Source organism: Dasypus novemcinctus, chromosome 5 (genome assembly GCF_030445035.2).
Source record: "Dasypus novemcinctus isolate mDasNov1 chromosome 5, mDasNov1.1.hap2, whole genome shotgun sequence".
NCBI classification, from domain to species: domain Eukaryota; kingdom Metazoa; phylum Chordata; class Mammalia; order Cingulata; family Dasypodidae; genus Dasypus; species Dasypus novemcinctus.
In genome coordinates this window covers 158,563,011-158,586,466 of record NC_080677.1, presented here as the reverse complement: position 1 = coordinate 158,586,466, position 23,456 = coordinate 158,563,011, and the positions used below count along the sequence as shown (strand labels likewise).

Sequence of the window (23,456 nt, the reverse complement as noted above, 5' to 3'; positions counted from 1 at the left end):
GCGCACCCCATAAGGAGAGCCACCCAGCGCGAAAGAAAGTGCAGCCTGCCCAGGAATGGTGCCGCACACACAGAGAGCTGACACAAGAAGACACAACAAAAAGAAACACAGATTCCTGTGCCACTGACAACAACAGAAGCGGACAAAGTAGAATACGCGGCAAATAGACACAGAGAACAGACAACCGGCGTGGGGGGGCGGGGGAAGGGAGAGAAATAAAAATTTTAAAAATTAGAGGTTATGTTTAATCCAAGTCTTTTTTCACTCCAATCCATGAGACATAAGACTGCATGTAAGGCTTCACATTTTGCATAGCTTGAAAAGAGAGAGACTAGGTTTCTTTTTATGTACCAATGCAGCAAAGTTGTTAAACAGATTTTTCTAGTCTCCAAGGTTAAGAGACAATCCATAAAACAGACCTGCTGGAGACTTGCTCCTGAGCTATCTGACTGATCCTTCCATACATATAATTGAGAAAAGCCAAAGAGTGGCGGCTTACACCAGCCCACAGGCTTCTTGAGGCACCTGACAACGAATTTGCTGGGCAATGGTGACTGGTTGCATCTCTTCAGGAGCCAAGTGATTTCAAGTCATTTTAATTATATCATAAGAGTCCATCATCTTTATATTAAAGGCAACATTAGCCATGCTTCTCTCAGTAAATCTAAAATACTCAACGCATACAGTCCCTAAGAAACCAATTGCATCTGTTTCTCCTTGGATTTAAGAAGGTTGAAACACAAATATTTGTTCCTGACAGTTCCTGTAAGTTATTTTGTCACGGAAACAGTGGTTGAAAGAGCAGTAGAAATTGCTGATGAAATCCAGATGATGCCAAAAACACTCACACAAGAGCTGTCTCCAAAAGAGCTCATAGCACACTGAGCAAGAGAGACTCTCAAAGTCCATCAAGTCTCTAGCCTGGACCTGCCTGCTCCAAAAATGGAGAGTGATGCATCTCAGTAGTTTGCCTCCCATTTGAACATGCCCAGCAGTTCTGCATTAGTGGCATTCTACTGATGTATGAGACGAAGGAAATCCCTTTACAGACACAAGTGGGACTGTGGAGCACATGACGTGCTGGAAAACAAGCTCAATGGCACCAGCCTCAGTGACGCTGAGAGGATGAGTTGATTATGACGGGTCACACTCAGAGGGGATTTTACATGCAGGTGACTGTTACTTGGTAGTGCATCGCCAAAGACCTCTGTGTTCATGACCATACCCCTGGGTCATGAGACAACCCAAATTAGCTCAGTGGAGTGTGAAGACCACACAAAGGTACATCTTGGCTTTGGTTGCAAAACTGATTGGGATTCCCAAGGTGTTATTCAGGGTCATGGCTGGGAACCATGGGCCCTATGTCTGAAACCTGAGCCCTGGCAGTATCTCCCCTCAGGTGTTCACTCCACTGAGTTCAGCTCCCTCTGCACAATTAGTTAACTTGAAGGAGAGGTGGGAAAACCTTCTGCAGGTATGTTTTATAGCAAGGTTAAGGTCAAGCCACAGTAAACTCCATGACTTAAGCATCAGTTTCCTGTCTTCAGTGAATGCCAATGGACATGGAGACTTTCCTTTTATTATGAAGCTTAACCCAGGGCAGATTTGAACAGACTTGGCTGAGGGTACCTCAACATCTGCAACCCAGGACTTGGTAAGTTGTTTTCCACCAGTTTCTGAAAAACTGGAGCAGGGAGAAGCCTACATGCCCCCTTCATATGCCAACAAGCCTGACACTCCTGCACTCCTTTATGGAAGAAAGGGCCACCACCACACAATCCCAGAATAGCATTTCTCAGCAGTGCCCAGACGTCTAAAGCCACCTGTTTAGAAAGGAAACAATATGCATGGCATCTATACATTAATGAGTTCAAGATAAGGGCTCAAAGTTAGACTAAGAGACTTACTACTTTCTCATTTTTTAAAGTCTCCACAGATGCAAAATTCTTGGCTGACAATTGTTTTCCTTTATCACTTTAAGTGTTTCAACCATTGCCTTCTTGCCTCCATGGTTTCTGATGAGAAATCAGCACTCAATCTAACTGAGACTCCCTTGTAAGTAACACCATGCTTCTCCCTTGCCCCTTTCAGAACATTCTCCTTGTCCTTTCCATTTGATAGTGTGATAAACAAATGTGGGGTGTATTTTTCTTTATGTTTCTCCTGTTTCATGTTTTCTGAGCTTCTTGGATGTGCATATTCATGTCTTTTTGTATATTTGGGATGTTTTCTGCTGTTATTCCTTTGACTGGTCCTTCTTCCCTTTTCACTCTTTCTTCTCCTTCTGGGACTCGCTTAATGCATATATTTGTGTGCTTCATGGTGTCCCATAGATGTCTTAGGCTATATTTGCTTTTGCTATTTTCTTTCTGCTCCCTAACTTGACTCATTTCAAGTGTCTTGCCTTCAAGTTCACTGATTCTTTCTTCTCCCAGCTCCAATCTGTTCTTGAAAACTTCTTGGGAATTTTTCATCTCAGTTATTGTGGTCTTCAACTCCAGTAGTTTTCTTTGGTTTCTTTTTTAAATTTCTATCTCTTTACTTAGATTCTCATATTGTTCATCCATTGTTTTTCTGATAGTCATTAGTTCTTTCTCTGTACTTTCCTTTATCTCCTTGAGCATTAAAAAAAAAAAGAAAAACTTGATTTCAACTTCAAAAAATAAAATAACTAGCAAAAGGCAGCTTAACAAATTATGAAAGCATTACTTTTTAAAAAATTCCTGTCCAGGCACATTTATTTAAACCTAAAAACAAGCGCAAATGTTTTCCCTATATTCAGAAAGATGAGTAAATGAGCACTGATTAGTTAAATGACATGACCAAGGTCTCCTTGTTAATGAAGAAAATGGAAAAAAAAAATTCTTGTCTGGGGAAGTTTGAAACAATGGTGGCCTCTGCTTTTGTCCCGGGCAGGTTGAAACACTAGCTGCCCTCAGAACTGGGACCCAGAAATCTAAATTCATTAATCAAAAGCTGTGATCAGTGATCTGTCGTGATCACCCCTGTTCTTGGGGAAGATGATTTTTATGGCTCTTTCTGTCATTAGCAGCTAGCAAGCAAGAGTGGGGATGGGCATCCATAGCCACCATATGGAGAGAGCAACTTACTATTCTTTACCATAAGTTATCATCTCCTTCTTCCTGCCCTTCCCTGGATGCTATAGCGTGTTCTTCTGGCTTCTGGAGTTTCAAAATATTTCTTTCTAGCTGTTCCTGCCTCTTTAATAGCTGTTTTGGTGGGAGGACTGAGTCCTGGAACTCCCTACTCTTTCATATTTCCTGGAAGTTTCTCTCAACATAGTTTTATGGAAAAGTGGATAAATGAAGTCATTATTTTTCTGGGTAAATCATCCTAGAATTTCACTTAGAGTCTCCTAGTTTAATGCTTACTCTATCATCAGTTAGATATTTAAAGTCTTGATCAAAGCCTTGAGAGTGAGTATGAAAGCGCTGCAAGCCCAAGGCTGAGTGTGGGTGGGAAACACAGTTCGGATTACCATCAACAGTGGTCTGTCTCCTGTCTCAGTAAAGAAAAAACTAAAAACAAAACAATAATTTAGTGCACTCGGTGCTCACACTGCTGTTTGCATTTCATTCATTATTTCTTGTCCCTCCCACCTGGGTCCTTTCACCATCAGTGGAGATAGGCCTGGGCTCAGGAGATGAATGAGAAAATTGGGCCCATTGAAATTTAGGAATACTCTTCTCTAACTAAGTAGTAAAAAGTACCACTTCTAAGTACATCAAGTCCTTTACTCCTCAAATCTACCCCTTTGTAAACATTTTTAGAAAGTACAATGACTGAATTACCAAGATCATCCGTTCTTTTTTAAAGCAAAAGATTCTAAAAATAGTAACTAGACCGAAAAGATGACTAGCCCAAGAGGAAGAGGGGGGAGAAAGCAAGATGATAAACAACAAATCTTTTCTATCACAAACACCACTTTTATGCAAACATTTGTGAGTTAGCCATACTGCAAATTCTGATCAATGTTTCTGAACGTATTCACTAAATACCCTTCCAAGTTCAGGCAAGACTCCAAAGGCTGCAGACATGACTCTGTGAACAATCTAACCTAATCAGACATTCACTTTCAGAAAGGACTTGTGCAGTCAGGTAACTCCCAGGTTTTCTGTTGCCAAATGGGGAAAGAACCACCAGCACCTCAAGGCATCAATCAGTCTAGGCTCACATTTTCAGGGTTTTATCTTCAATGAACAACTTTTCCAATACTCATCTCATAAACCTAAAGATAGTAATCAAGTCATCTATCAGCCTTCTCTTCCCTAATTGCAATACACTCCTCCCTCACATTTGCTATTTTCTACCCCAAATCATCTCCTTTCTTTCTAGCAAGTGATGATGGAGAGAGGTTCTAAAGAGCAGCAGCCCTCCCTCTGGGCGCTGAAGCCAGAAGGGAACAGAAACTCTTGGCTCCTTTCCATCCCCAGGCTGAGCATATGTATAAAGTGAGGAGCTCTGGGCTGGCCACATTCTTTGACTCTCCTTTTCTCACTTAGAAATGGACTCTGTCCCTGGGGGAAGATGGTATGGTATTTGCAGCAATTTGATATTGTTTATGAATTCCAAAAATAGATATCAGATTATGTTTGTAAACTGATCTGTCCCTCCAGGCATATTAGATTATATTGGATTCAGAGATTTCACTTTTACTTAATTAAATAACGATTAAGACTTGGGCTTTGTTAGTAGGACTTTGAGTCCCCACCCTCCTGAGAAACCACTCAGTAGAGAAAGGAGGTTGGAGTTTTGATCATGGAGCCTGGGGAAGTAAACGCAGAGAAGCAGATATGTGAGGAATGAGAAAAGTCTCCATTAAACATAGGCAGAGGCCCCAGGAGAGAGACGAGCCGTTCACCTGACAGTCTACTGCTGACCTTGTGGAGAGAAGCAAGCCTAAGCCCAGAAAGAAATGAACCCCTGGGAAAGAGACAAAGCCTAGAGAGCCTGATGATCTACAGCTGATATTGGAAGAAGTTGGTACCATGGAGCCTTAAGAAGAAGAGGAAGGTTGAACGTCGGCTGCCATCTTGCTCCAACACGTGGCAACAGACTTTGATGAGGGAAGTAACTTATGCTTTATGGCCTGATAACTGTAAGCTTCTACCCCAAATAAATACCCTTCATAAAAGCCAACAGAGTTCTGGTAGTTTGCATCAGCACCCCCTTGGCTGACTAATACAGATTAACCTTGACAGTGAATTCCTGCTGTCAGGAGGGAGTTCCTGCTTAATCAGTGAATTTGTTCTAACATTTTTGGAGCTGGCTAAGTTACCTGTACTATTTAAAGGAAGCATTAAGCAAACCCAAACAACAAAACTCAAGTTTTTTTGGCTTTCAAAAGCAGTGTGTAATTCCTTTGAATTCAGTTTACCTTCTAAAGTCATATTCTGTCTTGGGAACTATTAAAGTACCTTGTGTTTCCTGAGAACTCACCAGCAGGTGATAGGAGAACTCCAAAAAGAATACTCAGAGGACTAAGGAAGGCAAGGCACATTATAAAGGGGCTTCCCAAAAGTCACAAATAATACTTCCATTTATATCTCATGGGCCAAAATCCATTCATATGGCCACACTTAGCTGCCAGGGAGGCTGGAATGTGTACCCTTTAGCTGGATGCATTGTCCACATGTCTATATTAAGGAAGAAGAAAATGGATATCGGAGGTGAGTAATAGTCTCTAACACAAAGTATAGGAAGGAAATGATTCTGCCAAAACCACCATCTGTGGACTTAAAGAATGCCTTATCCACCATCATAGTATTCCTTGATAAGAAACATTGCTTCTTATCAAGGAACCCACTTCACAGCAAATGAAGTGTGGAAATGGGCACGTGCTCATGGAATTTGCTGGTGTTACCATGTTCCCATCATCCTGAAGCTGCTGGATTGATAGACCATTGGAATGGCCTTTTGAAGACTCAATTATGATGCCAACTAGACAGCAAGACCTTGCAGGGTTGGGGCAGTATTTTTCAGGAGGCCATATATGCTCTAAATCAGCTTGCACTCTATAGTACTGTTTCTCCCATAGCCAGGATTCCTGGGTCTAGGAATCAAGGGGTGGAAATGAGAATGTCACCACTCATTAGTACTCCTAGTTAGCCACTAGAAAAATTTCTGTCTTTGCAAACTTAAACTCTGATAACCTACAGGTCTTAACCCCAAAAGAAGGAATGCTTCCACCAGAAGATGAAACAATGATTCCATTGAACTGGAAGTTAAGAGTGCCACCTGACCACTTTGGGTGCCTCATGCCTCTGAATCAAAAGGCAAAGAAGGGAATTACTATACTGGCTGGCATGACTGAGCCTGGCTAGCAAGGGGAAATAGGACTGCACCTACACAATGGAAGTAAAGAAGAAATTACCTGGAATACAAGAGATCCCCTAGGGTGTCTCTTAATACTCCCCTGCCCTGTAATTAAAGTCAGTGGAAAACTGCTGTAACCCAATCCAGGTAGGACTACCACTGGCCCAGAAACTTCAGGAATAAAGGTTTGGGTCACCCCACCAGCCAACTGAGGGCTTGCTGAGGGTAGAGGGAACATGGAATGAGTAGTGGAAGAAGGCGGTTGTAAATACAAGCTATGTTTTGTATGATCTATGTATTCTTTAAAAAAAAAGATAAAAAAATAAATAAATAAATACTAGCTGGGACCACATGACCAGTAACAGAAATGAGGAATAGTTATGGATATTTCCTCCTTGTTTTGCTATGAGTATGTCTGTATATTACATAAAGCAAATATCTTTGTTTTCTTCCCTATCTTACCCCCTTTATCATATGACGTAAGTTTTGTTAGCTTCATGTCATAATATTTACAGTATTGGGTATCAAGTTTAGGAGTGAATATTACCCAAGGACTTGCACCCTATTCTAGGGAGAATTTGTGCATTTTTGGTTATACACAGGATAGTTGAGTATACTAAAGTGAAAATATGACTGTTATTGCTTTTGTGTAGAGATTAAGTATTGTTTAAAGAGATGTATACGGCTTCCAAGCTGACAAGGGGTAGACTGAGATGATGAAGTACATGTGTCTACTTTGGCCAGACACATGGTATCCAGTTGTTTGGTCAAGCAAGCACTGGTCTGATTGCTACTGAGAAGACATTTTGTGGACTTAAATCATCAGTAAGTTGATTGTATCTATGGCTGATTACATCTAAAATCAACTGAGGAGACTGTCTTCCACAATGAGAGAAGTCTCATCCAATCAGTTGAAGGCTTTAAAAGAAGTGATGATTTCAGCAGTCAGAAGAGAGAATTTCCTTCTCCACCTCAGCCAGCCAGCTTCTCCTGGGGAATTCACTGGAACCTTCATTAGAGTTCCTAGCTTGTGGCCTGCCCAGTGGAATTTGAACTTGCCCATCCCCACAGTCATATGAAGCAAATCTTTTTTTTTTTTTTTTTGGCTTAAAAAAGAGAAGTTTCTTTCTAATATCACTGTCCAGTGTGGTTGCTCTAGAAAGGTAGGTGAGTTTTCTTTCTTTCTTTCTTTTTTTTTTTTTTGCTTATACCCTCTTTTTTAAAATTTTTTAAAAATTAATAGATCACAAGGAATGTTACATTAAAAAACACTTTTAAAAAACAAAAAACATAAGAGGTTCCCATATAACCCACTCCCTACCATATCATTTTTGTAAATTACATATTTTTGAAGACATATACATCACAAAAAAAATGTTACACTAAAAAATATAAGAGGTTCCTTGTACAGCCCTCACCCAACCTCCCTCATCATTGTGGCACCCTCATCACACTCAGAGAACACATTTTGGGGCACTGCTGCACTACACAGATAATAGTTTATCCTGTAGTTCGCACTCTCCCCCAGTACATTCAGTGGGTTATGGCAGGATATATAAGGTCCAGCATCTGACCCTGCAATATCATTAAGGAAACTCAAAATCCCAAAAATGTCCCCACATCACATCTCTTCTACCCTCTCTCTGCCCTCAGCAATGAAACAAATCTTATAAAATAAAAAAAACTCGTAATATTTACTAATATCTCCTGTCAGTTCTGTTTCCCTGGAGAACCCTGACTAATACAGGGCCATGACAAATAAAGCTGCTGTGAGCATTCATGACAAGTCCCTGGGTGGACATATACTTTCATTTCTTTTGGAAAGATACATAGGAATGGAATGGCTAAGTCATACAATAGGTTTTGTTTATCTTTTTAAGAAAATATAAAACTGTTTTCTGAAGTTATTGTCCGGTTTTCCATTCCCACCAACAGAGTATGAGTTCCAGTTCCTCCACATCACAGCTGACATTTTGTATGATCAATTTTTAATGTCAGTCATTCCAGTGGGTGTGTAGCAGTGTCTTATATGGTATATTTTTATTTTTCACTTAGGCCAGTAATTTATTAAAGTAGGGAGGGAAGAGAAATGGGAGAAAATAACAGATCATGGGTCCAAGGTAGAGCGGAAGGGGCTGAAAAGCGATAAGACAGGCTGATTTACAGACAATTCCTCATTATAGATTATAAATGCCCAGGTTTTACTTGCACGGCCATGATGGCAGAGGAAAAAAAAGAGCAGGGGGAAGAAGTCAGGAACAGGGGTCCAAAGGCAAGAGAGCGAATTCAGGCCTTGCGCCTGCTTTTTGAACCTAATTATTCCACCCCTTTGCTAATAGCATAGGAGGAGTCCCAGCTGTTTACTGTTTTGGTTGATTACCCCACCCATCAATTCCCCATGAGGGCCCAATGATAAAGTCCTTGGGAAAACTTACTACTAATTTTAGTCCAAATCTTACATTTGGTGTATTTTTCCCCCAACCCATCCTATTATTTTTTTAAAATATATTTTTATTACACAAGTTGTGATCTTACAAAACAGTCATGCATATGTGCAGAATTCCCAAACAACACTCCTCTATCAACATACCACACTGTGGTAGAACATTTGTTACAGATAATATCATCTGCTTGTTACCACATTCATAGTATACATTTGGCACACATTTTCCATACTGCCCCATTAACAACACAGTATATCTTTGGCATAGATGCAAGAATATTATATTAATACTGCTAACCACAGTCCATAGGTCACTCCAGTTGAATTTTTCCAGTGCTTCTCCACCTTCCCACCACCCTGCAATAGTGATGTACATTTGCTCCAACTAACAAAGGACACACTTGCATCACACATGTTATCGTGCATGTTATAATGCATGCTGCATGGTAACAGCAGCCACAATTCTCGTCCACCTCTGGGGAATAGCTGGGGCTTCTCCAGCTTCTGGAGGAAATCTTGTTCTGAATGACAGAATCTTGTGGGTGGGGGGTCTTCCAGCAGCCATCTTGGGGGTTACTGATGTCCACATGGACTTCTTGCCAGGTTCCAGATCCATCTATTGATTCCCTATCTTACTAGCTGGCTTCATTCTCCCTCAGAGAGTTTACACCTTTATTCTTAAAAGGGTGCTGAAGGGCAATGATCATTCTTCTGTAGCTACTTCCTGCTGGTTAGGGGTAGTAGGTCTTACCTGACAAGGTGTAAAACCTTCCTGCTGTGGTTTTAATTGGTGCAAAAGTTTCTATATCAACAATTATTTTAAGATAATGGTCAGGACATCAGTATTTTTTACAGCTCCCTGGTGTTTCTAATGTGCATCCTTGGCTGAGAACATACTGGTTGAAAGAGAAGACCTTCTTTGATAGAGGTAATATTTTTTAAGTACCCATTTTTCCCCATTTCTTTCATTTACTGGCAAGCTACTAGCACTGTTTAGTTGTAGTTGTGAAGACATTTTACTTGTAAATAAAGAAAAACCCAACTTGTACTGACTTAAACAAAAAGAGAAATGTCTTTACTCCTACAGTCCAAGGAATTGTGAATGCCTACATGTGGGAAGGGTAGGAATTCAGCCAAGACTCAGGAAACATCGGAGACTCAGTTGTTGCCTCTATGCTCTCTCTATCTTGGTTCTCTATCTCTGCATATTGGTTTCCTTCTCTCAAATACAGTCATGCTTTCTTAACATGGCCGGCAGCTAGGTTCTTGACTATTACAAGATACAGCTTCTCTCACTAGAGAGGGACTAACTTCTGTTCTCTGAATCTCACGTTTAAAATTTCTGGAAAAGGCACCCACTGGCTTAGCTTAGTTCCAGCACTCACACATGCAAGTACCCATTTTATAGCCTGCATTTTCACACATTTTACATTGACACCATAAACTATCTTTCACCAAATTTGGTCTTTCACACAAAAACCACTTGGTGGTAGCTGCAATTTGCCACCACTATGTGAAAGAAAATAGGTGGAAGAAGAAGTTTTCAGGCCATGTTAAAGTTACTGTTGAGGGATTGGCATTGGATATTTAAAAATTAGTATTATCAAAATAAAGATTCCTTACAATTCAACAATAGAACCATAAAACCAATATTAAAATGAGCAAAAGCTCTGAATAGACACCCCACCAAAGTAGATATACAGATGGTAAGTAAGCACATGAAAAGATGCTCAACATTATGGAAATGCAAATTAAAACAACAATGAGATACCTCTACAACACTAGGTAGAAAATCTAAAATCCAAATACTGACTGGCAAGGACGTAGAACAACAGGAATTCTCATTAATTGCTTGTAGGAATGCAAAATGGTACAGCTACATTGAAAGACAGTTTGGTAGTTTGGCATAATCTTATCATATGATCCAGCAATCACAGTCCCAGAAGTAATGCTCCAGATCAATTTACCCAACTGATTTGAAAACTTATGTCCACACAAAATGCTGTGCATGAATGTTTACAGCAGCTCAATTCATAAGCAACAAAAATTGGAAGCAACCAAGATGTCCTTTAATAGGTTGTATTAGTCAGCCAAAGGGGTGCTGATGCAAAATACCAGCAATTGGTTGGTTTTTATAAAGGGTATTTATTTGGGGTAGGGGCTTACAGATACCAGGCATAAGCATAAGTAACTTAAAGCATAAGTTACTTCCCTCACCAGTTTCTATTTTCATGTGTTGGAGCAAGATGGCTGCTGACAGCTACAAGGGTGCAGGTTTCCTGGGTTCCTCCGTTCCAGGGTCTTGCTTTTCTCTGGGTCAAGGTTCCTTTCTTCCTGGGGCTTGTTTCTCTTTCCTCTGTGTGCTTACTTCCCATGGTGCCAGCTTAAGGCTTCAGCATTAAACCCCAACATCAAAACTTCAACATTAAGGATCCTCAACTCTGTCCTTTGCCATGTCTTTTATCTGTGAGTCCCTATCCACCAAGCGGCGGGGACTCAACACCCTAATGATGTGGCCCAATCAAAAACCCCAGTCATAACTCAATCACGCCCAGGTACAGACCAGATTACAAACATAATCCAATATCTCTTTTTGGAATTCATAATCATAGCAAACTACTACAAAGGTGAATGGGTAAACAAACTGCAGTACATTTTTACAGTAGAATCCTGTCCAGAAATAAAAAGGAATGAGCTATCAAGCCACAAAAAGACATGGAGGAGCCTTAAATGCATATTACCTGATGAATGAAGCTCTTCTGAAAAGGCCAGAGACTGTATGATTCCATTTATATGACATTCTGGAAAAGACAAAGCTACATAGATGGTAAACGGAAATTGAGTTAAAAGGTAAATATTCAATCTGTTTTCCAAATAAACATGGTTTGTTTGTTTTTTAAAGTGACCCCACACACAAAGCTGCCCACCCAACCCTACACATGAGCACTCTGAATTTTGGAAACACATTTATCTGTTTGCCACTTTTCCAACAAAGACATAGTTGCTTTTGAGCAAAAATTTTAATAAAATAATATCTACTTTGGAGACTGATTACCAAATCATTGCTGATTTGCAATTACAATCAATAACGATTATAATTGTTTGCCTGATTGTAGCGGACATATCCAGGATCATCACCTCACTTTTAGGATCAGAAATGAACAGAGCAGAAGACACTTCCTCAAACTTGGCCATTCAGAATCTCTCTTCTAGAACATAGGGCCTACCTTTGGTCTTGTTGTTGTTTGAGATGGGACATGACACCAAGCTGGCCTGGGCAGCTATAGCAGTTTGACTTGGTTCATGAACCGTATCATGAACCCTGGCAGACATCAGCAGCCATTTTGCTCCAACATATGACAAAAGACTTTGGTGAGGGAAGTAACTTAGGCTTTATGGCCTGGTAACTGTAAGCTCCTACCCCAAATAAAGACCCTTTATAAAAACCAACAGATTTCTGGTGTTTTGCATCAGCACCCCTTTGGCTGGCTAATAACAGCTGCTGAAGTGGATGCCTGGGGCATCCCTCTCCAGGACTTGCCCATGACTACAGGGAGCCACTTTGGGTAGCTGGTGTCCAATGACTGGTCAAGGTGAGGGATTCAAAGGCCTGGGCCCCCTTGCCTAAAGCTCCCCCCATGGGGTCAGCTAGGGCCTTACCTTCAATTGCTCTGTAGTTTGACTTCTACCCAATCCCATTTCCCTCACTCGTTTACAGGTGTCATTCCCAAGACCTCTCCCAATGAACTTGCTGCATGGAATCTCCCTCACAGAGTCTGTGGTCCAGTGGACCAGATAGAAGGCAGTGGCTGCGATTGAGGTAGAACAGGGAAAGCTGATTTGTGGACCGAGATGAGTAAGGCCATTGTGCTGAGAACATCGGATACAAATCTCAGGAGCACAAAAAGAAAGAGATGTGGAGACTTCCTGATGGTTCTCTTGTTCTTGGCCAGCCCCTCAGGACCCCCGACTGCGTTTCCTATCTGAGTTCAATGAACTCCTCTCTGACATGTCCCCTTTGGGGCTTGAGCCAGTTTGAGTGAATTCTGTCCATTGCAAATGAAACAGCCCCTTGTTTCAAACTTTTAGTCAAATATAGCAGGCGTCAAGAATAACCGGTTTCACAACCCCATGCACTGGGGAGATTCTGCGTATGCATGTGTATCTCAGTGCATCACAGATGTGGATGCTTATTAAGTAACCTGACTAAAACTGGGCCCCGATAGGGATAGTTTGTGTGCGATGACAATGCAAAGAAACCCTTGGCCAAACAGAATTTTAAGCTAAACCCACGACTTTCTTAAAATCCCCTTCTTCACACTCTCCACTTCTTTCATGCCTGCAGTTTCCTTCTTTCTGCCTTGCTCTTAGCTCTAAAAATTCTCTCCAGCTCTGCCTTCCTGGGTTCCCTTTTCTTCACCACCCCTCTCCTCCAGCTGCTATTCTTCCCATCCCTTCTTTTGGGGTTCTCCTCCCAATGGCCATCCCAATGGCCACTGGGCTGTGCAGCAGGAAAGGGGCTGCATGATAATAAAGGCCAAGGGATAAGTAGAGGGTGAGGGGACAAGCAAAGAGGGATTTTGTTAGCAGGCAAGAAGAAATATATAGATTGTGCATAAAACACATAATTAACAATAATAGAATAATTATATATGCACGCTGTGATCAAAATAGAAAACATGAGCAGAATTATTTTTATCACCAGTTTACAATATTTTTAAAGTTAAAGCACAGAAAGGGAAGCGGATGTGCCTCAAGTGATAAGGCCTCCACCTACCATATGGAGGATCCAGGTTTGATCCCTGAGGCCTCCTGGTGAAAAAGAAGAAGAGAAAGCATGCCTGCAAGGAGAGCCAGTGCCCACGTGGTGAGCCAAGTGCCCATGTGGGTGCCTGCGCAGCAAGCCAAGTGCCCGTGTGGTGAACTGAGTGCCCACACAAGTGCCCACATGGTGAGCTGAATGCCCACGCAAGTGCCTGTGTGGTGAGCCAGTGCCTGCGTGGCGAGCCAGTGCTGGTGCAGTGAGCTGAGTGCCCATGCAAGGGCCTGTGTGGTGAGCTGAGTGCCTGTGCAGCAAGCCAGGTGCCCACCAGTGCCCACACAAGTGAGTCACTCAGCAAGACGATGATGCAACAAAAGAGAGACAAAGCGGAGAGTCAAGGCGAAGCACAGCAGAGACCAGGAACTGAGGTGGCACAATTAACAGGAAACCTCTCTCCACATCAGAGTTCCCCAGGATCAAATCCCAGTGAATCCTAGAGGATAAAGATGAAAAGACAAAAAGAGAAACAGATACAGAAGATCAGACAGCAAATGGACACAGAGAGCAAAAACAGCAGGGCTGGGGCGGGGGAGGGGAAGAAAAGATCACAGAAAGCTTTATTGTGACATAAAAATAAGAAGCAGAGAGACACAAAGTGTCATCTTGGGTATCAACTGCAGCAAACAAACCATCTTACTGTGCCAGGGCTGCTATGACAAATACCACAGACCTAAACAAATCTTAATTTATTGCTTAAACAAAGAGGAATTTATTGTACTACAGTTGGGGAGGCCAGGAGTCCAAAACCAAGATATTGGCAGGATCATGCTTTCTCTGAAGTTTGTAGCAGTCTAGAGATGACTGCCAGCAATCCATAGCTCAGTCTTTCCTTCTGTCACTTGGCCATTACTCTCCGTCTGCCTTTGTGGGAGACATGGTTCAATCTATAACACAAACCAAAACTTAGGGGCTTGAAACAACCATGAGTCACAGTTTCTCAGGGTTCTGTGGGTTGACTGGCCTCAGCTGGGTGGTACTCCTTGGAGTAGCTCATGTAGTTTAAGGAAGGGTTGAGGCTGGGGACATCTGAACACTTGCTTGGGCTGAAGATCCAAAATGGCTTCTTCCCTTCCAGCCCAGCATCTCAGTTCTCTCCACATGGTCTCCATCTCTGACCAAGTAGCCTTGTCTTCTTATATGATGGCTCAGGGCTGAAATAGGCAGGACTGGACACTGCCAGCTAATTAAGTCCGCCATCACTTCCGCAGCATTTTATTGGCTAAAGCAGTCCTAGAGCCCACCCAGATGTGGGAAGGGAGATGTGGTCAAAGTCATCTTTGGAAAATACAGTCAGCTACAAATGGAAAAAAAAATCAGAAATAAATAGTCCCTACAATCAAAGGCAAGTCAAATAAAATAAATGGGGAAAGGAAGACCCTGAGGAAGAAACAGAAGAAGTTGCCACTTTACATACAGGATAACAGCTATTACAGTGATAAAAGGCAAAACATCAAAAAAATTTTTTTAATATTTTTCATTTTTTAATACCCCCCTTTTTTAACTTTATTTTAGTTTTTCTAAATTTATTGTGTATTTTATTTATTGTGTTTAAACCTATCATTACTATCTCATTTTCCTATTAATTGAATTTGACAATATATTTGGCTTCATTTTGGATCACAGAGAAGTTCAACTGTGACCAGGGAGGAATGTTGGTGTGTGGGGGGGTCATTGAAGAGGGATGCATGGGAGGGTATTTAGGGTATATAGATATGTTTGGATGTTTGCTGGGTATTGCCACAGTGGGTAGAGATTCACACGACAACTGAGAGAGTGCTGGGTTCCCTTCCTGGGGAGTTCTGATGCATTCTCTAATGGAACAGCAACAATCCCTCAAGTGCAGGGGCAATGACCAGTGAAGAAGGATGGTCCGTTGATGGGCCCTTGATACTGATGACTATGCTTATGAGCCTTTTGCACTTGAATTTTCAATTTGGCCTAGTTTTGCAGGGTGCCTAAGAGTTACCTCCTGAGAGCCTCCATGTGCTCAAATGTGGCCACTCTCTAAGCCAAACTCAGCATAGAAATGCACTACCTTCCCCCCAATGTGGGACATGACTTCTGGGGATGAGCCTCCCTGGCACAGAGAAATTACTACCAAGCAGCAGCTGGTGATGCAACTGGAAAAAGACCTTGAATAAAAGGGAGAAATGGTAAAGACAAATGAGTTTATATGGCTGAGAGACTTTAAAATGAGTCAGGAGTTCATCAGAGGGGTGGCACTTATGCACATCTCATCAAGATCTCATAGACAGCCAAAGTAGATACTACCCTAGATAGTAGTGCTCATGAGGTCTACAGAGTCATGCAGGTCCTACAGTCATGGCAGATGGTTCTGAAGTTTGGTGCCTTGCCAGTGGGCCCTACTTTGGAATTTGTGCTTCTGAGTGTGACAGAGTTGGACTCAGATGTGACTTCTTTACACATACCTCTTCTGTCCTTTTTATTGGACTTATGATTGGCACTGGGGTTAGTGGGTATATGGCCAGGAGACTTGAATCTCTGTGCTATCCATGTGCCATCTTGGCCCTGGGCCTCAGCAGAGTTGCAACACTTACTCTCCAGTTCGTTGGACTCACCCAGGACAACTAGCAAGGAGGTGAGGATAAGCAACCACCACACCAAGGAACTGAGAGTCTATGACTGCAAGCAGGAGAGTCCCACCCATCAGTCATGTGGGATTGAATACCCCTCTCAAGAGATGGAATGGGCATCATCATCCCAGAGTCCTCAGAATTGGGTAATAAAATATGTACTAGAGTGGACTTACTGGTATTCTACTATAGAATTATTGTGATTCTAGCAATGGAAGAAATTATATCATTGATGTGGAGACAGTGGCCACTGAAGTTGCTCAAGGCAGGGAGAGGGAAAAAGAAGTATAATATGGGGGCATTTCAGAACTTGAAGTTGTCCTGAATGATACTGCAGGGACAGATGCAGGACATTATATATCCTGCCATAACCCACTGAATGGACTGAGAGAGAGTGTAAACTACAAGGTAAACTATAATCCATGCTTGTAGCAGTGCTCCAAAATGTATTTATTTTTTAAAACATGTATTTATCAATTGCAATGAATGTATCTTACTAGTGAAAGAAGTTGTTGATGTGGGAAAAGAGGGGGGTGAGAGTAGGGCATATGGGAATCCCCTATATTTTTTTAATGTAACATTTTGTGTGACCTATGTATCTTTTAAAAATAAATAAATATTAAAAATAAATGGGCAAAACTATAAAGTGTTTTTTTTAAAAGATTTATTTGTTTATTTCTCTCCCCTCCCCTCCCCCGGTTTCTGTTCTCTGTGTCTATTTGCTGCATTTTCTTCTTTGTCCACTTCTGTTGTTGTCAGCTGCATGGGAATCTGTTTCTTTTTGTTGCGTCATTTTGTTGTGTCAGCTCTCCGTGTGGGTGGCACCATTCTTAGGCAGGCTGCACTTTCTTTTGCACTGGGTGCTCTCCTTATGGGGCGCACTCCTTGCACATGGGGCTCCCCTACGCGGGGGACACCCCTGCGTGGCAGGGCACTCCTTGCACGCATCAGCACTGCGCATGGGCCAGCTCCACACGGGTCAAGGAGGCCTGGGTTTGAACCGTAGACCTCCCATGTGGTAGATGGACGCCCTAACCACTGGGCCAAGTCCACTTCCCACTATAAAATGTCAATTCCCTAAAAAAATATATATCCCTACCCAAAAAAAAAGAAGAAGAAGTAAACAAGATTAATATTTCAGGAAAACCCAGCTCCCTTGCCAGAAGGTGAGAGTGGTCTTTGACCAGGAGGAAATGGAACAAAATACATGTTGGATTTGGTGAGCTTGCCCAAAGAGTTAAAACGCAACTTGATTTCAGTTAAGCTTCCCTACAGTCTCATAGCACATGTCGTCTGGCCATGGTGCTCAGAGAGATTTGAGGAAGACCCTGTTATTAGTCACTACCCAAAGAGGAAGCCTTCTATGCAATTTTTTCCCACACCATCCTCCCCAAGATATTCTGCTCCTCGTGACCTGTGACTCAAACTGCCATTCTCTTCCCCATCACCCAAACCCTTTTCCGGGCACTCCCGTATCTTGAAGCTATTTGGGGAATGCTTCCTCCACCATGGTGCCCTAACTCTGCCCTGAGAACGCATTCCCACTCCCAGGGAAAGCAGTTTATTCTCTCCTCATGTATCTTGGGTTCAGAACATTAGTTTGCCAGTCTTCTTGCTCTCCATTGCGACTTGCAGGCCCTTAGTGGCCGATCTTTTTTATTAAAAATTAAACTAATGATAAAGCAAACAAAACAAACTTCTCTCTTGAGGTCCACACCATTTAGCTAAACTACCTTATCTATCTCTTTGGAACTGTCATCCCCAACCTCCCAGCCACTCCAGCTCTGTCATTTAGAAACTCTGGAACCTGACTTCCAGTACACCTGTTTCCTGGCTTCCCATCCAGTGAGCATTTTGGTACTCTCAAAAGTGTGCCAGGCTTAACTATAAATTGTGGTCACCCTTATCCTGAGTGACTACATCAGTTGCCTGTGAAGATGCACAAACTCCTTGGTTTTTCACCTTGGCCACCTTGGTCACCCAGGCTCCTGGTCACCCCCTGGACATTGTCAACACCCACAGTCTCACTATCTCCAGGTGAGGTAACTACCCTTGGACCTCAACCTTCAGCTGGCTTGTTCAGCCACTCCAAAAGTGGCCAAACTCTCCTAACTGAATTGACCTAGCCCTACAGGACAACGACACAGAGCAGATTGCTTCCACCATAATCCATGATCACCAGTTTCAAAAGGACCCTCAGGCTGCCTGGAAATTCCCACATATTTCTGTGATCAGCCCACTCTCCCATTCTCTGCATGGACTGCATCAAATTTTCTCCAGCTTCCCAACTCGATGACTGTCCACTTCCTATCTCACCAAAAGCAGACCGCCCTACTTCTTACTTTACAGAGAAAATAGAAGGTATCAGATGAGAGCTTCCTTATCTTGCAGCTACCAAACTCACCTCCTTCCTTTGTGGTAAATAGAGGTGCATTCCTTTCTCTTATGGGAGGACCCATTCACTTACCTGTGCTTTGGATCCTACCCACTTCCCTCAGCCTTGAGAACTTTTCACCATCTATCATCCCTCCTCTCTGATATTCGACCCCTCTCTCATCTGGATTCTTCTTATTTTAAAAACATTTTTAAAACAAACTTTAAAAAATCTTCCTCAATTCTCTGTCCCCCTCCCACTGCCCTCCTGTTCCTCTCCTCCTCTTCAGGCAAAGTCCTCAAAAGGGTTGCTTTGCTCACAGTCTTCATTTCTTAACACCCACTTGCTCCTCCACCACTCTGGCCAACCTGCCCCGTGGTGGAGTTAGAAAATAGCTCTCCCCAAGGACAACGCACATGAGCCTGTCTCCATCCTACTTGTCCTCTCAACGTCCTTGGCCATTGCTGCTCTCCGCTCCCTCCCACCCTGCTCCTGTGCCTTCCGTGACACTGCCCTCTCCAGGTTTTCCTCCCACCCCTTTAAAGCTCTCACTGGTCTCCTTGGCAGCTCAACCTTCCTCTGCAGTGAAGGGTGAAGCTCCTGAAGGCTTAGCCTTAGGCCCTTTTCTCTTCTCACGCCATTGTCCTTAGGCATTCTCATCAATCACCATCTAAATGCAAATGACTGAAAAATTACTCTAAATCACGTCTCTCCACTGAGCAACCGACCGGAGTACACCACTGTCTACTTGACGTCTCCACTTGAGATGTCTCAGAGGCTAATTAAAATAAAATTAATTCTCTCCCTCTGGCCACATCAGCTTCCAGCGACCCTCCTCTTCTCAGCAAAGGGCAGTGTCATTGTCATACAACCCTGATTCTTAGGACTAAGCCTTGGCTCCTCCCTCTTCTGCAGTCAGCCCATGTCGGTTCGTCACAATATTTTTCCAACTGATCCCTAACTATGTCATTATAATCTCTCACCCAGCCTATCTCAGAAGTCTTCCTGCATCCATTCTTTTCTTCATCTGACCATTTCTCCAAACTACACCTAGTGATTTTTCCAAAACATAAATCCCACCACCTTCTGGCTTAAACTATTTTAGCACAGACTCATTGCTCTTAGGATAAGAAAACGGTCCTTGACGTTGACTATGCCATCCCATATAGCTTGGTCGCTGCTGAACTCCCAAGCCAGTTAATGTTCAATTCCTATTCCCTTCTGCTACCCCAGCAGTCCATCACCAAATGCTTCTGATTCTGCTGTGAAAAGTATGTATCTTGACTCCAAACTCTTCTTCCCATCGCCCCTGTTAGAACCCTCGTCACAGCTACCATCATCTTTCCTCTGTAGTACTGCCACAGCCTACTAAGAGTTCTCTGCTTCTTCACTTGCCTCATTCAATCCATCTTCAAAACAGTCACCACTGAGAGTGATGGCTTACAGCATAGATCCAACCCTCCTGCTCACTTGCAGAAAAAAATTAGAATAAAATCCAAAGTGCTCACCACTGCCCATGGCCCTTCTTGGTCCCGTCCCTGCCCATCTCCCTGTTCCCGCCCTCCCCTTTCATGCTATTCCCAGCTAAAATGAAACATCCATGAAAGCAGGAATTCTGTTTTCTTCATTACTGTTTTCAAGAAGAAGAGAAGGTACTGTTTCCTTATTAAGTACTCTTTCTTATTAAACAAATGAACGGTCTGAAATTACCTTATGAATGTATGTGTCTAATTTATATCTTTATGTCTCCACCACCTTTCCCACATCTAAGCCCCTGGAAGACAGCTGTTTAGTATGGTGCACTGGTGACAACTGATGAAGCTATATTATTAAAGTCCATAGTTTACATTAGGGTTCACTCTTTGTGTTGCACAATTCTATGTTTTGTTTTCTTCTTAATTTTATTGTGGTAACATATATACAAAGTACAATTTCCCATTCACCACGTATACAATTAAGTGGCTTAATTGCAGTCCCCTTGCCTGCCACCCTGCCAACCGTTCATCACCCACACTCTCCATCACAAACAGAAACTCTGTGCCCACTGAGCAGTACCAATCCTAACTGATTTTGACTCAACGGGGTTTTCGGACTCCCCGGGCGCTTTCCCTGAGGGAACTCTACCCGCAACTGTCAGGGTCACTTCCAGGCACGGGCAGGCACGGGCAGCCCCGAGGCGCCCGGGGCGACGCCCAGGGGACTTCTTTCCCTCGGAGCACCTTTGGGACGCAACCCAGCTGCGGGGCCGCTGGGTCAGAGGGTAAATGCTCCGTCCCTTAAGTAGACACTGCGGGATCCGCCCCCCCCCCTCCCGCAGCACGTGTGCGTGACCGTCTCTTCACCGCCTCGCCAGCTGCTGGGGTTTTGCCAACCTGACAGCCGAGACCTGGCCGCTCCCGGGGCGCCGTCGCGTCCCCTGCGGGCGGGCTGGGGTCGGAGCCCCTGGGGCCCCTGCGCAACCGTCCGAAAGAGGAAGCGCGCCACGCGCTGAAGCAAACGCTCGGGAGGGCCGTTGCGAAAGGAACCGGGTTCCCGCGCGGTGTGGAGCCACCGTTTGGCCCAAACCCCTCACCCCAGATGCATCTAGGGGACCGAGACGGGGGCATCCGCGAGGGGACGCCCCAGGGAGCAGGGCGCGCGGCGTGGGGACGGGCGAGGGACCGAGGGAGGCCCCACTTGAATTAGCAAACGTACAAATAAATGTTTGCAAAGTTCCCCAGGGTTGTTGTGTTGCGGGAGGGGGGAGTGGGGGCTAAGAGGAAATTCAGCCCAGAGCCGATACGTTGGATAAGGCAACCCCGAATTTGGGGGGCCCCTCATCCGCCGCGGGCGCCCGCGATTTTGTCGCCAAGCTCGAGGCAAGGCGGCGAGCGCCGCGCGGGGGCAGGGCTGACACCACTTCCTCCCGGAGGAAGCGGACCTCGGGCCCGCGCCGCCGAACGCAGCGTGTCGCCGTCCCCGCCGCGCCCGCCGCCCCGCGCCGCCGCGCCCCGCAGGCCGTCGAGGTAAGCGGCCCTTCGAGCCCCCGGCGCGTCCCCGGGCACCCTGTGCCGAGGCCGTCGGGCCCCGGCCGGCCGGGCTGCCCCAGCGGCCGCGGGGGACGCGCGCCCGCACTTGGCCCCCGGCGCAGCGAGTCCCCGGGGACCCTGGACGCAGCGCGCGCGGGGCCCGGGGCTCGAGCCCGTCTTCCCGGCCACCGGTCGCGTCCGATTTGACAAGTTTCCTGCCCGGGCACTGGCTGCAGGGTCGTCGGGGCAGCCTGGCCCGAGCCGCCGCCTGCGCGGCCCGTCCAGGAGCCCCCACCTGGCGGCACCTGGAGGGACGCCGCGGGTCTGAGCGCCCCGCAGAGCCGGAGGGGGACTGGGAAGCGTCCGTGCAGGCACCTGCTAGGGCTGAGGGTGCTTCTTGCCTTTACGTTTCAGGCACTTTTTTTCTTTTCAAAATTACCACCCCCAGGTTATTCTCCTTTACATTTCAAAATAAGGGGGGGGGGGGGGAGGGGGGAGGGGGAATTGGACGCCAGGCACGAGTTCCACAATTTGGACTGGGACGGAGCCCAGGCGGGCCGTTTTATAGCTCGAAGGCCACGAGGAGGTCTCTATCTCCTGGAGGTCCCGGCCCGGGGACTGCTGCAGCGCCCCCTGGGTGCGCCTCTCTCTCTTACTTGCCTTCTGGGGAGAGAAATCGGATTCACGCCATGGCCCCCGCGCTGCGTGGCTGACGGTGCTGGTTCAGAAAGAAGTGTTAAGGCGGTGTCAGGGAAAAGGGAACGGCGTCTTCAAAAGAGTGTCGTGGTGGGATTTACAGAGGCGAGGGTACCTGCTACTACGACCTTTAAATTCTGGCTCTACAAACCAAACTTCCAGAAAGCGCACCTTGGTCCTTTGGGGAGAGCCTCCAGGGGTGATTTTTGCTCGGGCCAGGCTGGCACCGGGCAGTGTGACAGCAACGCAAACTAGCGAAATCCGCAGGTGTGCGCCGAGAAGCCTCTGTCGTGTCTTCCGGATGGTGTTTCCTGTCTGCTCCATGTGTTGTGAAAGGTCTGAGGAGTTTAAGGACATCTTCAGGCTATTAAAACCTAGTCACTTTGACACTGTTAGTATCATTTCTGTCTCTTCTGGGTCTTCGAGAGGCCATAGGTTCTAGTTCCTTATCTGCCATTAGCTAGACATGGATGTCCAAGATTAAGTCCTTTATCTTCTGGCTCCTCAGATAATTTATTGGTTAAGTGAAATTATTAGACTAGAGATTATGGTCGCCATTAAAATAGCAACTGAAGAAGCACTATACTTATTTGAGCTTGCCGTCTCTGGAATACTGGCCAAGTTAGAATTGCTGCTCACTAATAAAAAAAGAATGGAGGAGGGAACAATGATAACAGATTCTGTCAAATTGAAATAGCAACACCTCCCAGGCCTTTTGTTTCTGAGAAGTTGCTCTCAAAGTAGAGTCAATTCTAGCCTATAAGAGGGCTGTCAAATTTCCATGCTATTGAAAAACTGAGGTAAGGAATTGATGTACCCACGCTTGACTACATCAACGTCAGATTCCAAAATTCCTCAGTTGCTATTTTTCAAGCAACATAATTTTGTAATATGGATTATTTTATGGTGTTAGTTATTTTAAATCCTAATACAATATTTACTTGTTTATGTAGTATACATTAAATGTTTTCTATTTTATATCCTTTAAAAAGTGGGTAAAATATCAATCCCCTGCTATTTGTTGTCCTTTAATTAATTTTAAGTAAAAATTTACAGATATTATCAGAATGAGCTATTCCTAAAGTTCACTACCATTAATATCTGTTTGATATGCCATTTTGAATTTTCTTTAAGCCATCCTACTTTCAAAAAATATTTTTGCTTCTAATTCTTTTCCATTTTA

At 44.2% G+C, this 23,456-nt stretch overlaps 1 long non-coding RNA gene across 1 annotated transcript; it reads right to left on the bottom strand.

Moving 5' to 3' along the window:
- Nucleotides 1–231: 231 nt before the first annotated feature.
- Nucleotides 232–21,084, bottom strand: LOC131278627 (uncharacterized). The gene is made up of 3 exons (XR_009186008.1): nucleotides 20,942–21,084; nucleotides 11,521–11,595; nucleotides 232–2,615 (listed from the first exon to the last, which is right to left on the bottom strand). It is a non-coding gene; the product is annotated as an uncharacterized lncRNA (long non-coding RNA).
- Between the last annotated feature and the right edge of the window lie 2,372 nt (nucleotides 21,085–23,456).